Here is a 14,342-nt window from a genome sequence, read left to right as displayed (position 1 = left end):
TTTAGAAGGGGTCTGCTGGTGTAGAGGCAAGTTTGTGGACATTTATGGTTTTCTCCAGGACCAGGCTCTGGCCCGGTCACACACAGGGCAGTGATGTAAAAGAAAGAGGAGAGATACAGTGTTTAGCTTGTTACATTTCACGGCCAAGCTTCCGTGAGAACAGCACAGCCGTGGAGATGGCAGAGGGGAGGAGGTGAGGGGTTGACATACTGGCTGTGCGCAGAGAATGAAGGGGAGAGGTGCAGGCTTGTATTCAGCATTTACATGCTGCCTAATAGAAAATGTAGTTGGTAGTTAACACAAAATGGAGTCTCGCTGCTCATACGCCATACACATTTATGTGTCATTCAATGGCTACCTCGCACCTTGGCCAGAGGTGCGTTGTCAACCGCGGAATGAGCATATCACATGCGTTCCATTGGAATGAACGGGGGCCTGGGAGACCCTTCCTCCCTTACATAGCCTAATTCACATTTTGTTTTTTAACACCACCCTCAGCTCTTCTTTTCCTTTGCAATTGTTTTCAGACAGAGGATTTTGTTCTGCATCTAGCAAATGATTATAAAATAGACCTAAAATTGTATCTTCTTTTTGCGCCTTGATCAGATCCTCATCTGGGGTATCATAACTCCATTGCACTACAGGCTGTTCGATTTCCTTTCAAGATTAGGAGCGTATGATCGCATCTACCTGTATTTCACCCAATAGAAGTTCAATAGGAAACAACTCTCCCATTACTGCACCAATTTTAGCTAACTGATCTGCTTTGTCATTTCCCTCCTTGTCCTCTCCTGGTACCTTTAAATGGCCAGAACTTTTTCTCCAGGGTACTATTAAATCATTTTCTGATACTAGTTTGTCCATGGCTTGAATCATTTTACCATGTTTAAGGAGTTTGTTTTTATATGTGAGCATACCTTTTGCCTTCCAACCAGGTAAATACTCTACAAAACTGTTTTGCGCATAATGAGAATCAGTCACTAAAACTATCTCTTTGAATTTATTTCCAACTGCGGTAACAATTGCCTTATATATATGGCAGCCAACTCTGCTACTTGGCTACTCCTAGCTCCAATTCTTAGGCTCACTCTTGGGATGTTGTCACAAATAAACCAAATATTTCCTCTCCCTACCACAAGTTGTTTGTCTTCATTATTTTCCATATGATATGCGCATCCATCCACATACACTGTTGGCAAACTTCTACAGACCTCCTCATTGAAAGCTTTGTGTGGGGATTGCTCAAGTTCCTTCAAATTGGGTCCTATTTCTGTTTCATCAGGCATGCATCTAGCTGCACAATCATGCAGATCTGCCAGCCCTTAAGCAACTGGGCTCTTTTTATTTGGACCCTATTTTACTTCTACAGGGAATTCCTCCAATGCCAAAGTCCAGGAAGTAATCCTGGACTGTGCCAAATGACCTGATCTAATTCTTTTACTTTGCAAAAATTGTAGGGGTTGGTGATTTGTTTCAATAATTACTTTTTCTCCTTGAATGATGGGGCGGAAGTGCTGCAATGCCCAAAGAGTGGTTAGGAGTGCTCTCTCACATTCACTGAATTTAGTTACAACCTGAGATAAGGCCTTGCTCGCATAGGCAATAGCTTTGTGATTTAAATCATGCCTCTGAGATAATACAGCTGGCATACAGTGGTCAGTGAATCCTATTTCTACAAAGAAATCCTGGTTCTTTATGGGATAGGCCAAACATGGCGCCTTGATGAGACATTCGTTCAGCTTAGCCACCGTTTCACATTGCTATTTTTCCCATTTCCAGGGTACACCCTGCTTCAACAATCTTTATCAAACAAAAATGTGAACAAATGTTGTATGTCTTCTGCCAGTGGCACACACCAGTATCCAGCTGTAAGATCCAATGTGGAAAATACCTTTGGCCCATGGACCTGTGCGAGGCCCTGATCAATAAATGCAAGTGGCCACCTGGAAATAGGCATTCTTTAGTTTAATCCTCTTAAGTCAGCACACAAACGCCATTGACCATTTGGTTTCAACACACCCAAAATGGTAATGTTTGAGGTACTGTGAATGGGCCTAATAATTCCTATGGATTCTAAATTTTTAATTATCTCAGCCAATGATTCCAAACATGCTAGTGGCAACCGATATTGACGCACAAACACCGGTTCTCTACCATGTCCCTCTGGTAATGTGGCAACATGCAAATCAGTTATGCCGCAATCATATGCGTCTTTGGAAAAAACCTCTTTAAAATCTATTTAAATAAAAATGTAAATGTTTGTTTGTTCAAAATCTTAAATCTTCGAAAGTTCTTCACCGATTGCTTTGAAATGTTGACACAACGTTGCATTTGAATACGCGCGTGTTTTTATATACCTACCATACATAGATGTCACACCTATGACAAGTAAAAACATGCTTTTCCCGAAAAACAGCGCCATCTGTTGGACGTAAGAGCAACACACGCTATACTAAATATTTCCATGCTTTTTCAGAAAAACAGTGCCATCTGGAGGACGTAAAAGCAACACACGCTATTGTAAATATATTATGATTCCATTTCAATGTTTCCGATTTAGAATGCCTCAAATACATGCCGAGGAAGCAGCAGAGCGACGTGCAGCCAGACTTCAGGATGCATGGTTGCGAGCACGGCAATCGCATTCTGCAGCTTCAGATCTGCTTCGTTCTCAACAGAATGAACATGACAGGCTGAGAGTGGCTGAAAGACGTCAACGGGAAACAGCAGATCAGCATCAGCTCACATGATTACAATCGCCTTGCATTCCGGTACAACCCAGCTGATGATTGCAGTTTGAGCCGGCATGTTCTCATCGGCACTATGATTGAAGTGTGTCCTTATTGCAAGGCTTTGAAATTTAATAGAGAAACGAAAGGAATGTGTTATACTGCCTCAACTTGGAGAACCGCCAGAACCATTAAAAACTTAGCTTGCTGGATATACAGCTGAATCAAGGCATTCCCTATCTAACATCAGGAAATACAACTCATGCTTCCAAATGACGTTGTTCAGCGCAGAAATTGTAACAGCTCAATTTATGCCAACTTGCGTTTACAATCACCATCAACAAAGCTCAAGGCCAATCTTTAGAATTGTGCAGTTTAGATCTAGACACGGATTGCTTCTCACATGGATAATTATATGCTGCATGTTCTAGAGTCAACAAACCAAACAATCTATATATCTGCACAGACAACGGAACAACAACAAATATTGTAAACCCACAAGCATTGTGAAATTAAACATATTAGAAAAGTGCACTTTCTCTTTTCTTTCTTTTCCATTTAATCAGACTGAGCACAGCAACGCGTGGCCGGGTACAGCTAGTCCATGAATATTTTTCTCAACTCATTCCTTTTCATTAGTACATGCATCTACAGCCTGAACCTATTCCTCCACCATTTTTGAAAATTCTGGGAAATCCTCAAATGGAGGAACCTCTGCACTCTCCTCTAACCGTGTGGTTGTATCTATTTGTAGAGTTGCCACCTTTAAATATTTTGGAATCTCTGCTTCCATTTCAATACGCTGTTTCTCTGTTTTATTTCTCTGTTTCATTTTCGTTTAAATCAAATAATATGCAATTCCCTTGGTGACAGCACACCATCTCACTTAAATCCTAAGGGTACACAGACTGAATTTTGAAGATTCCTTTAGGTTGGGAGTCCAGAGACACTGACAGCCCCCCCTGCAGATTCACATATCTTTCAGGAATATTCCCAATTACTGCATTACTGAAATCTGCAGTATAATGTGATTTTTGTATTGCCAGTCCTAAGGCTGCATTCTCTTCTCAATGAATATCCTGACCTCCTTTTTTATCCACCAGTATCTTAATGGGTCCATCCCCAGTGTCAACCAGTGGCATACATTCACATTCTATCCCTTGCTGCCTCATGGATTCATTTAGACACACAAATGCACGAGAACCCTTCATCTGCTAACCTTTTCTATGTTTTAACGTTATTATATTGTTTGGTGAATGCAGGAATAGTAACATTCTTCTTCACCTGTACCTCAATTGTACATAGCACCAATTGCGCACAATGATAAGCTTGTCTCATGTCTTCAAACTCAGGTGCAGGTCCCCCTAACCTGGACCACACTTTTTGATTATGAAAGTGCAACGCCACACACATTCTGTGCATAATGTAATTTCCCAAATAAACGCTGTTCTGTGTCCAACTCACAATCCACACATTGTGACAAATAGTTTTCGGGCCAATGGTAATTTTTAGCATGCATCTTCCTACCACTCTGATCATACAACCCAAGAAAGCGTCGTTTTTTTTATTCTGTGTTTTGGGATCTCCTTCCTGTCAGTTATTTGTTGGAGTATTTTCTCATTAATGAAACTTATTTCCTGCTCAAGTGCTGTAGTGGCCTTTATCATTCCAGGATGACCATTCACACGGATAGGGATCCATGGCTGTGTATCTCCTATGTTTATTTCAGAAAGGGTCGAAATGTGTTTCTCTGTGTTCATCTCTTAAAAGACAGGTGTCTTGCATTTTCCTTCTTTTAAGAAAAAGCATATGTATTCTCATCTATTTCTGTTTTCTATTTTTTCTTGGTCCAAACAAATCTCTACAGTCTGTTTCTCTTCATCACCTTGCATTTCACCTTGACATGTTAGAATGACAGTGACACTAGGCACACAGCCATTCTGAAGATACACTTGCACTGCATCACCCGATTTAGTCACATTATGGCATTCTTTTATACTGTTGTTTTGTGACCTCACTTTTTTAGGTCTCAATAGCTTTTTGGCTAGGGATCACAAGACCCCATTAACCCCATCAATGAGAGGTGACAACCTTTTTAGGCAATCTGTCCCCATCAGAAACAGAATTTCACTGATAGATGTGATAAACACTCCCTGTCTCATCCTATGTTTTCCTATCTTTATGTCAACCTCAGTGACACCTTCGATAGGTATTTCCTCACCATTAAAATTGTGCACTGGGCCTTCACTTTGCCTCACTTTAATATGACTTTGCGGGGAGATCCTTTCATTGATACATTTCATCAACACTTTGGACATGATTGTGGGTTGTGCACCTGTGTCAATCATTGCAAATGCATTGCATTTATCTTCCACAGTGATAGGAGCATAATATCTGTCCTCAACTTCTTCCAGCACACACAAAGTGTGAATTTCTGCTGATTTCAGGACTCCTTTCCCAGGCCCTTTTCACTTTTTGCCAAACACATGGGCAAGGGAAATGATACCTTTCCGCCCTTTTCGCCCATTCCATTTTGGGAATCTTTGTCTATCATTCCATGTTCAGAAGCCATCTGTAGTATAACCACTGTGCGCCCCTCTGTTCGGGGACCATCAGCGTTCACACTGCAATTATTTGATTGGACATCCTCATAAAAATCATGTGGTAGCATGTCATTTTCTGGCTTAGAACACCCATTTGCATCTTGTATGGTTCCTGTTCTCTCGGTCTCTTGGAATATGTGTGGCTCAAAGTATTCTTCAGGTGACTGGCCTGTACCCTCCTTTTGAGCACTCATTTCTTTTGTCTACATTTCATCAGCATTTTGACTACCAAGGGAAGATGTTTTAAAAATCAATCCTACCTCTTCATCAGGTGTTTTATCATAGCATGTGATGTTGCTTTGAAATCCGTCTCTCTGCTCCTTTGGATTTTCTTGTTCATTTTCTCTTTTCTGTCTTTCATTTGCGCATACCTCGATAGTCTGGTGCAACTCTAAATTGAACCACTCTTCCTTTTTGTGTGGGTGTGTACTATGTATCTCACTTTCATTGATGGGTATTTTCATGTTTGAATCAACAAGCAATTCAGGACCGTTACACAAAGCTGGTTCATGGGATTCCATACTTTATCATTGCAGAGGCTTCTACCATATACCTAGGACTAATGTAATTTTCTCTATTGCTCGGATCATGTGATTGGAACATAGGTGTTTGGGGTGGCATCCTCTGTGGTGGCGCACCCTTTTGATCGTGTGTCATATTGTTCCTTTTCTGATTTTGGGATGATTCTAGTGGCATTTTTGCAGATTTTATCTTCATTACCGATAGGGTGGACTCTTTAGATTTTGATTTTGTCTCTCTATTACTATAGATTACCTCATATAATTTGGTCCCCTGTTCAACAATCCACTCTAGCTATTTCTCACGATCAAATTTGCGAATTAACTGTCATATAATGTATTTTTGCAGACCATACAAGTATGCAGTCTTGAATTCTACAGAATTAGGATCAAAAGACACATCAAAATGGGAAAATGCTCTTTTTAACTGCTGAAGAGACCAGCGAGGTGACATATCTGGCCTTGCTGTCATTGAATATGCCGCTTTCTTGGCATCTTGCATCGGCTGATATGTTGTCTGACCTCTTTTCCAAAGTCTGCCAGGACAAGTTTTCTCATTCATTGAGACCCCTGATAATGCTTGCAGTTCCAGAATCAAGAGTTAGGTGATAGTACTGTCTATACTGGTCCCTTGGTATTAGAAGTGCTTTAAATATTTCAAGCACTTATTCTAAGTCATCTTCTATACAACAATCACCACCCTTTTTTAACAGTTTAATTAAAGCTTTGATCGATTTCATTATCTTAATAGGACTACTTAGCACAATATTCGAGGATGCATTATTCTGTCGCTCATTTCTTTTCTCAGGTGGACAGGGTTGATGGTAACCACCTGCGGGTGAATCAAACCCCCCAAATGGGCTACAATCAGGACTAGTCACGGTATAGCCATCAGTATATTATTCCCTTGTGCAGAGTTGGGGCTATTCTCAATCCCATTAAACATGGTGCCTTGTTGTTTTTTCCTGAAATTTAAAACTGGATATTTGCTGTTCAAAATCTTTGCACCTTTTGTGAAGACAGTCTATCTCCTGACAAAGGTTAGAGTTCCCATTATTAATCTTGTTAATCACGTCTTGCATTTCATTTATTTGCACTTGGCACTGATTAAACTCCCAATTCTTTTTGTCATTTTCCTGTAGCATTTCGATAATTTCTTGTTCAATGCCTCAAACTCGTTTCCCCTCTCCATGTTATCCTTTTGAAGCATTTGCATCTCCAAAATGGCATCATCTTTATCTTATCAAATGGTACTTACCACCCCTTTTAATTGTTTTCGCTCCTGTTCACTCTCCTCAAACTGCCTTCTTTTCTGAGACAGCTATATGTCTAACAGTATCCAGGCATTGTTTCAAAAACATAATTTCAAATGACAAAGGTTTGATAAAAAAATGCATTTAAAAAATGCATTTTTTTTGTAGGTAAACTTTTTTTTTATAACTAAAATGGGTGTTAATGGGTAAAAGAACAGGGCCTGGGGGGACCCCATTAATTTTTTTTTTAAATGCATTTTTTCGACGCATATTTATTCGACACTTTGACATTCAAAACTATGTCATTCGAAACTATCACTAGGAACCTGTCTAACTCACTGCATTTAGATTGCATCTCTCTGTTACATGACTCCAATTCCAATTTTAAATTCTTTTCCTGCTTACTAGCCTCATCCAAACTAATCTGAAATCTGTTAATTATCTCATCGTCATTCTCCTGCAGTCTCAAAGACTGATTTAAGGGAAACCACATTTTTGCACATAGCCTTATTAAGCAGTCTTTTTCAGCATTTTTGTCTCAGCTCTAAACAGTCTCAAAAGGCAGACTTGGATTATGCTGCCTTCTTCAAAAATATCATTCAATGGTTCTTTCTGCACTTCCCCACAAATGCGGTCAGGCCCAAGGAAAGCATTTTCTTATGACCACACCCCATGAGCAAATAGATTTGTCTCCAGGTATTTCACCAGCTCAGAGAATGTGACCTCTATTTGGGACATAATGATACAGTGTGCAGCGCTACACTATCACCTCATAGAATTAGTTCCCTTTAAATGCACCAATGGCTGTGTAGAACACACTTGCCACGTCCAGTAACTGCTTTACAGTCTGTTCCCACAAGGCCAATGCACCAGAATATGTTAGGGCTTTTGTCATAGTGCTATTACATAACTTGGGTGGCATTTTAGTTTTGTTGTTAAAGTGGCAAAAGTTTAGCATTGTGGTATAACAATGGTTAGCATAGCTATGGTACTGCCCTATATGATGAGACAAATTTCTCCCTCTCATATTCGTATTCTGTTTATGGTTGACTGTAAGTACTAATTATTGGACTTTACACTTATAGGAACATAACATCATCAGCTGTTTTGCCAATAACTTATTTACGAAATAGGCCTACCGTCTTTAATGGGTTTGCTCAGCTACCAGCATGTGCAGCTGAGACACACTCACACACACATGTATTACAGGATTTCTAGCTTGCTAGCTGGTTCTCCAACCTTTACCACTGAGGTAAATATTTTACCGCTTTTGGGTTGGACTATGATACTTCCTTGTTATTTCCCCCTTTAAAAAATAAATAAATAACAGACACACAAAATCGCAGCCCTACTGTTTCGGTTTATGTAACTATTTTCTTTTATGCATGTAACATTTTTAAAAAGATTTAGCAATACATATATTACACAGTTAACACTTTAGTAGAAAGTACATGTCAGCCTTGTGCACAGTGGAAAAAAAAATGTCTAACCAAATCTTGAAACAGGATGCGGTTACAGAGCGTATTTGTCTAAGAGAAAAGATATAATACACAGAGCACAAAACATGTAACTTTTCCTTCATTACACATGCGTGAAAAAAACAGCAAAGACTTTGTTAAAATACTATTTAATCCTAACTGTCTAACTGACAGAAAATGCACATGCTCTCCTTCGCACGCTCCTCAAAGTTAACATACTTACTCTAATGTGTAGCATTTCCGTGCTGAAGGAGCCCCTATCTGGATCGTCTTATCTGCGAACGGAATGTTGCAAATGTCGCAGCTTTTGACAGCCCAGTTAGAAGTTGGCGACTTCACCCGAACCTCTTTCAGATTACAGCCTGGCTATGCCCACGTGCACAGCCGAGCTGCCGACTTGATCTCTTCTCTCTGCAAAATGACGACTGCTCCCACCTTTTCTTCCTCCTACATTTATAGATCAGCACTGTCACTCAAAACAGCAAATACATCTTCTTGCACATTCAAATTTCCACTGAACGTAAAACAGATTTTTCCATCTGAGCCACGTTGCATTTCACTGTCAAAGGGAACACAGATTAAATAGAGTTCAATGATATTTAATACAGACTTGTTAATGGATTAATCTGGGTTAGTTTATTCACTGCAAACTACACAGATGTCGAATTCATTTATAATAGGGAATGTTTTACATGTGCTCAATGTATTTCCATTTGCTGTCTTTGCATTCACTTTACTGATTCCATTGAAAGTCTAGTTCATTGCCCCACATGAACCCAATGCATTATCTTTTAATTTGCTGCCTCTACCTGCAGTAAATAATTTGCTGCCTCTATTTGCATTTATTTTTACTGACTGCTTCTATTGAAAGTAATGCCATGTACCACAGTATTCTACAGGTCTTTGGCCAAGGAGCCCCTGAAGCCTCAAAATGTGGTGAGCCAGACTAGCAGTGCAAAGGAATTCCATACCATTGCCAACTCAAAGAGAGCAGTACAGGTATATTTTCAAAATGGCTGTGTGCCTAGCGTCACTGTCATTCTCATATGCCAGGATTAAATGCAGGGGGGAAAAGAAAAGCAGTCATTGTAGATTCATCTAGATCCCAAGAAAAGCTGGCAATCACAAGTAGATGAACACATTACGGTTCTATCTCAGTGATGACGATTTTAACAAATGTGATGCTTCGGCATCAGATCAAGGAACATATATTTCAACCATTGCAGAAATACACATGAATGAAGGACAGGCATAGATACCATTGCACGTGAATGGGCATCCATACATTATTGAGACAGTATTGGGCCTGGAACAGGAGAGGAGTTTCATTAATGAGAAATTGTTCAAACAAATGCTTGACAGAGATGAAAAAGAAGTTTTAAAATAAGAAAACAACAAATACTCAGTATAGACAGCCATGATTTGGGAAACATAATTGTTGGGAGATGCATGTTGAAAATAACAATAGGCTCTAAACGCATTCATCACAAGATATGGATCGTCAGAGGAACTAAGGCCAAATTGTATATGGGGAATGCACAGAATGAGTATGGTTTTAGATTTTTTTAAACAAAATGTTTGGTCCAGTCTTGGTGGGACAGCACCTGCATTTGGGAATAGAAAGCAATCATACCATTGCGCACACATGATGCCATATGCAGATGGACTTTAAGTAAAGAAGGATGTTTCCATTCCTGCATTCACAAGGCAGTTTACAATAGCATTAAAATACAGAAAGGGACAGACCATTCTAGAGCCTGGTCCATTTGGTGTGTCTCAATGAATCCACGAGACAGCAGGAGCTAAAATGTGACTACACACCTGAGGTACAAGTTGGAGATGCTCCCATCCAGATACTATTGGATAACAAGGGATGTCAGGATATTTACTTGGATGAAGGTATACCATTAGAGATGGCAAAGCAAAAATCATATTACACTGCATATTTAACAACCCAGCTATTGGGAATATTCCTGAAAGCTATGTCACTACACAAGATGAACTGCCTGAGCCTTTAGACTCCAAACCGAAGGGATCTTCAGAATTCAGTCAGCGTATCCTTATGAACCAAAATATGTCATGTATCATCACCAGGATGATTGCATTCTGGTACAGATGACTGAAAATGAGGCAGAAGAGAAACAGCTGGGCAGATTCTAAAATGCCAAGACACTTTAGAGTGGCATATATCCAAAGAGATTCTGCCACACAATTATAAGAAAGCACAGAGATTTATCTGAATTTTCTAAAATGGTAGAGGAACATGTCCAAGCTGCGGATGCATGCACACATGAGCTGGAGAAAGACCAGTAGCGAAAAATCTTATTAGAATTCAAAGATGTGTTTGCCAGAGATGCCTATGATTGTGGGCGTACTGATTTACATGTCACTACATTGCCAAAAGTTTAGGGTAGGGACCTATCTTTGTGCATCAATATAGGCTGCACTTGGCCTATTTAGAAGCTTTGGCAGAAGTATTTAAAAATGTAGAGTTTAGAGAAATCATTAGACCTATCAACAGTACCACAAACACAACACTATTAGGTGTTTTTTAAGACCAATAGTCAGTGATGGTTGTGTCCAGACTGGATAGAATTGAATAAAAGGGTACCTGTGTCAAGGCGGTACCTCCCATTCATTGACGAAGGCCTTGAACAAATCCAATGGTCAAAGGTCTTTACGCTATTGGTGTGTGCCTTTAGCAAAGGATAAACAAAATCCTTTGTGTTTACCTTCGAAGGGACACAATATTGGCTTTATCAATAGTGGGAGTGAGTTTGAAATCTCCCTGTATAAAGCACTCGCGGATGGAGCCGACACAGGAACTGTAGTTTATGTGAATGATGTCCTGATTGAAAATTAGGACATAAAAGGCCATTTCGGTTAAATCAGACATGTACTGAATGGCACAGGCAAAATGTATTATTGCAGAAGGTGCAGTGGGGTAGAAAAAGGGTACATTGCTTGGGACACAAAATGACGAACTAGGGATTGAACCCACAAAAGGAAAAGGTAGAAGCCACTCAAAAGTTGAAGAATCCCACAAATTTGAAAGGTTTGAAGAGCTTGTGAGGGATGATAATTTACAATAGAATATTCTTTGAAGACTATGCAGAAATCACACAACCGTTGACTAAGTTACTGAAATAGGTTGTGCCCTGGAAATGGATCAGGAACAATGTTAGGCAGAAGCCAAATTGAAAGATTGTTTGGTAAGGGCCCCATGTTTTGCATATCCAAAGAGGAATCAAGATGCCGTCCTGCAGGTAGGATTCACAGACCTATGCATGTCAGCAGTCTTGTATCAAAAGCATGATTCAAATCACAAGACCATTGCATATGCCAGCAACGCCTTGTCACAAGTGAAACCGAGTTTAATTCATGTGAAAAAGCACTATTGACAACTGTTTGGGCATTACAACATTTCCACCCCATTATTCAAAGAGAGCAGATGATTGTTGAGACTACTCGTCAACCCCTGCAATTTTTAAAGAGTGAAAGGATCAGATGTAGCCCAGTCAAGAATTACATCGTGGACATTGGTATTACAGGGATTCCCTGTAGAAGTGAGATATGGGCAGAATAAGAGAAGTCCAGTAGCTCAGGGGCTGGCAGAATTTCATGACTGTGCATTTGTAGGTACTACAGATAGTACAGCAATAGATACAGATTTGATTGAATTTGAACAGTCACCGCAAAAGGCCTTTGTTGAAGATAAGTGTAGAAATTTCAAAACTGTGTATGTGGATGGATGTACAAACCGCGTGGGTGGCAACCCTGAAAAGGAATTGGTGGCAGGAATTGGGAATGTGTGGGTCAAATGTGAAGGTATCCTATCAGTGAGTATGAGGGGAGGTCCCAGGAGCAGTTAGGTAGCAGAGTTAGCTGCAATTTAAAAGGCAATACGCACAGCATTAGAAAACAAATGAAAAGGAATAGTGTTTGTTATCGACTTTGCTCAGAATAGTTTTGTGGAATACTTACTTGGGTGGAAGCTGAGAGGGATGATCAATTGTTAAAAAAAAAACACTAAAGCATGGAAAGCTGATTCAGGTCATCGGCAATCTTGTGTCAGAGAATGAGATGAACATACATTGGAGGACGATAAGAGGGCACTCTAAAACACCAGGAGAAGATGAGAAAGGGAACAGTAAGGCTGATCAATTGGCCAAAATGGGGGCAGTGATGGAAGAACAGTATCACATGTAACACTTGCTCAGTTACCTACAAGTGGACGTGGTGACGTTGCAAATCCCAAGGAAAAAGTAATCAACCAATGTTGCAGTGGAGCTTTGACACGCCCAATCAGGCATTGATCAAGCACAAAAAGAAGACCCAATCATAGGTATGTTGTACTCTTGTGTGTCAGATACAGAAAATAATACCTTAACAGAGGAGATCGGGCAGGGTAGAGAGGAATTGAGGGTGATGATGAAGAATAAAAGATAGTTTCAGCAGTAAGGTGGACTGTTGGTCCAAAAATATATTTCAGGGTGGTTCCTGTGTCATTTCAGGGGTTACTGATACTTTGCACACATGATGTGATAACATCAGGGCATGGCGTTTCACTGAAAACATTGGAAATATTAAAAGAATATGCTTATTGGCTTCATGTGTCTCAAGATGTGGAATTTAATAGCTGAGGGTGTTTAGTGTATGCACAATTCCAGCCCGCCTCCCCTACACATAGAGCACCGTTAATGAAAGGTTTGATACTTCGCTGGTGTGATTTGCAAATTTAATTCATTATCCCAATCCAAAGATCATCACGAGGAAACAAGTACATGCTAAACGCTACATGTTTGATGTCAAAATGGTTGGAATCTATACCTGCACCTGATTGTAGTGCACAGACCACAGCTAAGTTGTTGGTGAACCACATATTTTCTAGGTTTGGTCTGCCTCAAAGAAAATAATCAGATTGTGGAAGCCATTTACCAGTGCAGTAATGACCAAGATATGGCACATTCAGGAGTAAAAAGGAAGTTACATATTTCGTACCGGCCATCCTACAGTGGTGGGGTGAAAAGAAGCAACAGATCAATAATTGACATACTTAAAAGGTTTGTGGCTGAAACAGGGTCTAGTTGGGATTTGCAACTCCCTTTGGTACTGATTGCCATTAGAGCGACACCATCAAAATGTACGAATGCCAGTCCACATGAGATTATCGAAGGCAGGAAAATGGTACTTCCCCAACCTTTGTTGTACAAGACCAATGAGCAAGTCTTAGGGCCTCATTACACGGATGGCGGTAAGGGTTTACCGGTACCGGTATTTTACCGGTACCGGTAAAACCTTACCGCCTTACTACGAGGTCCCTTTGCGGGTTGGGGAATTTAACGCCTGCTTTTTGCAGGCGTTAAAAACCAACCCGCAAAGGGACCAGGGAGCTAATTACGGTCCGCAATTTGCCCTATGGGGCAAAAATGGGGAAGGGCAATGGGGGAAGGGGGAATTACCGCCCCACCAACCTTGGAATAGGGCGCTAATTCCCCTTTCCACCAAGGCGGTGCCGGTATTTTACCGGCATGGACCAAGGTGCAAATAGCACCTTGGTCCACCGCCATCCGTGTAATGAGGCCCTTAGTAAATGCATTCACAATTCATGAGTATGTGGAAGAGTTGAGAAAACATTTGCAACACACATTTGCATTCGCACAGCGAAACCTAGAAGGAGCTGCTCAGGGTGCAAAATCGTACTATGACAGGAAGTATGAAAAAGGTGACCAGGTGTACAAATGTAACTTTATGAAAGGAA

The sequence above is a fragment of the Ambystoma mexicanum genome, chromosome 14 (genome assembly GCF_040938575.1).
Source record: "Ambystoma mexicanum isolate Mex_15411 chromosome 14, UKY_AmexF1_1, whole genome shotgun sequence".
NCBI classification, from domain to species: domain Eukaryota; kingdom Metazoa; phylum Chordata; class Amphibia; order Caudata; family Ambystomatidae; genus Ambystoma; species Ambystoma mexicanum.
This window is presented reverse-complemented; position numbering follows the sequence as displayed.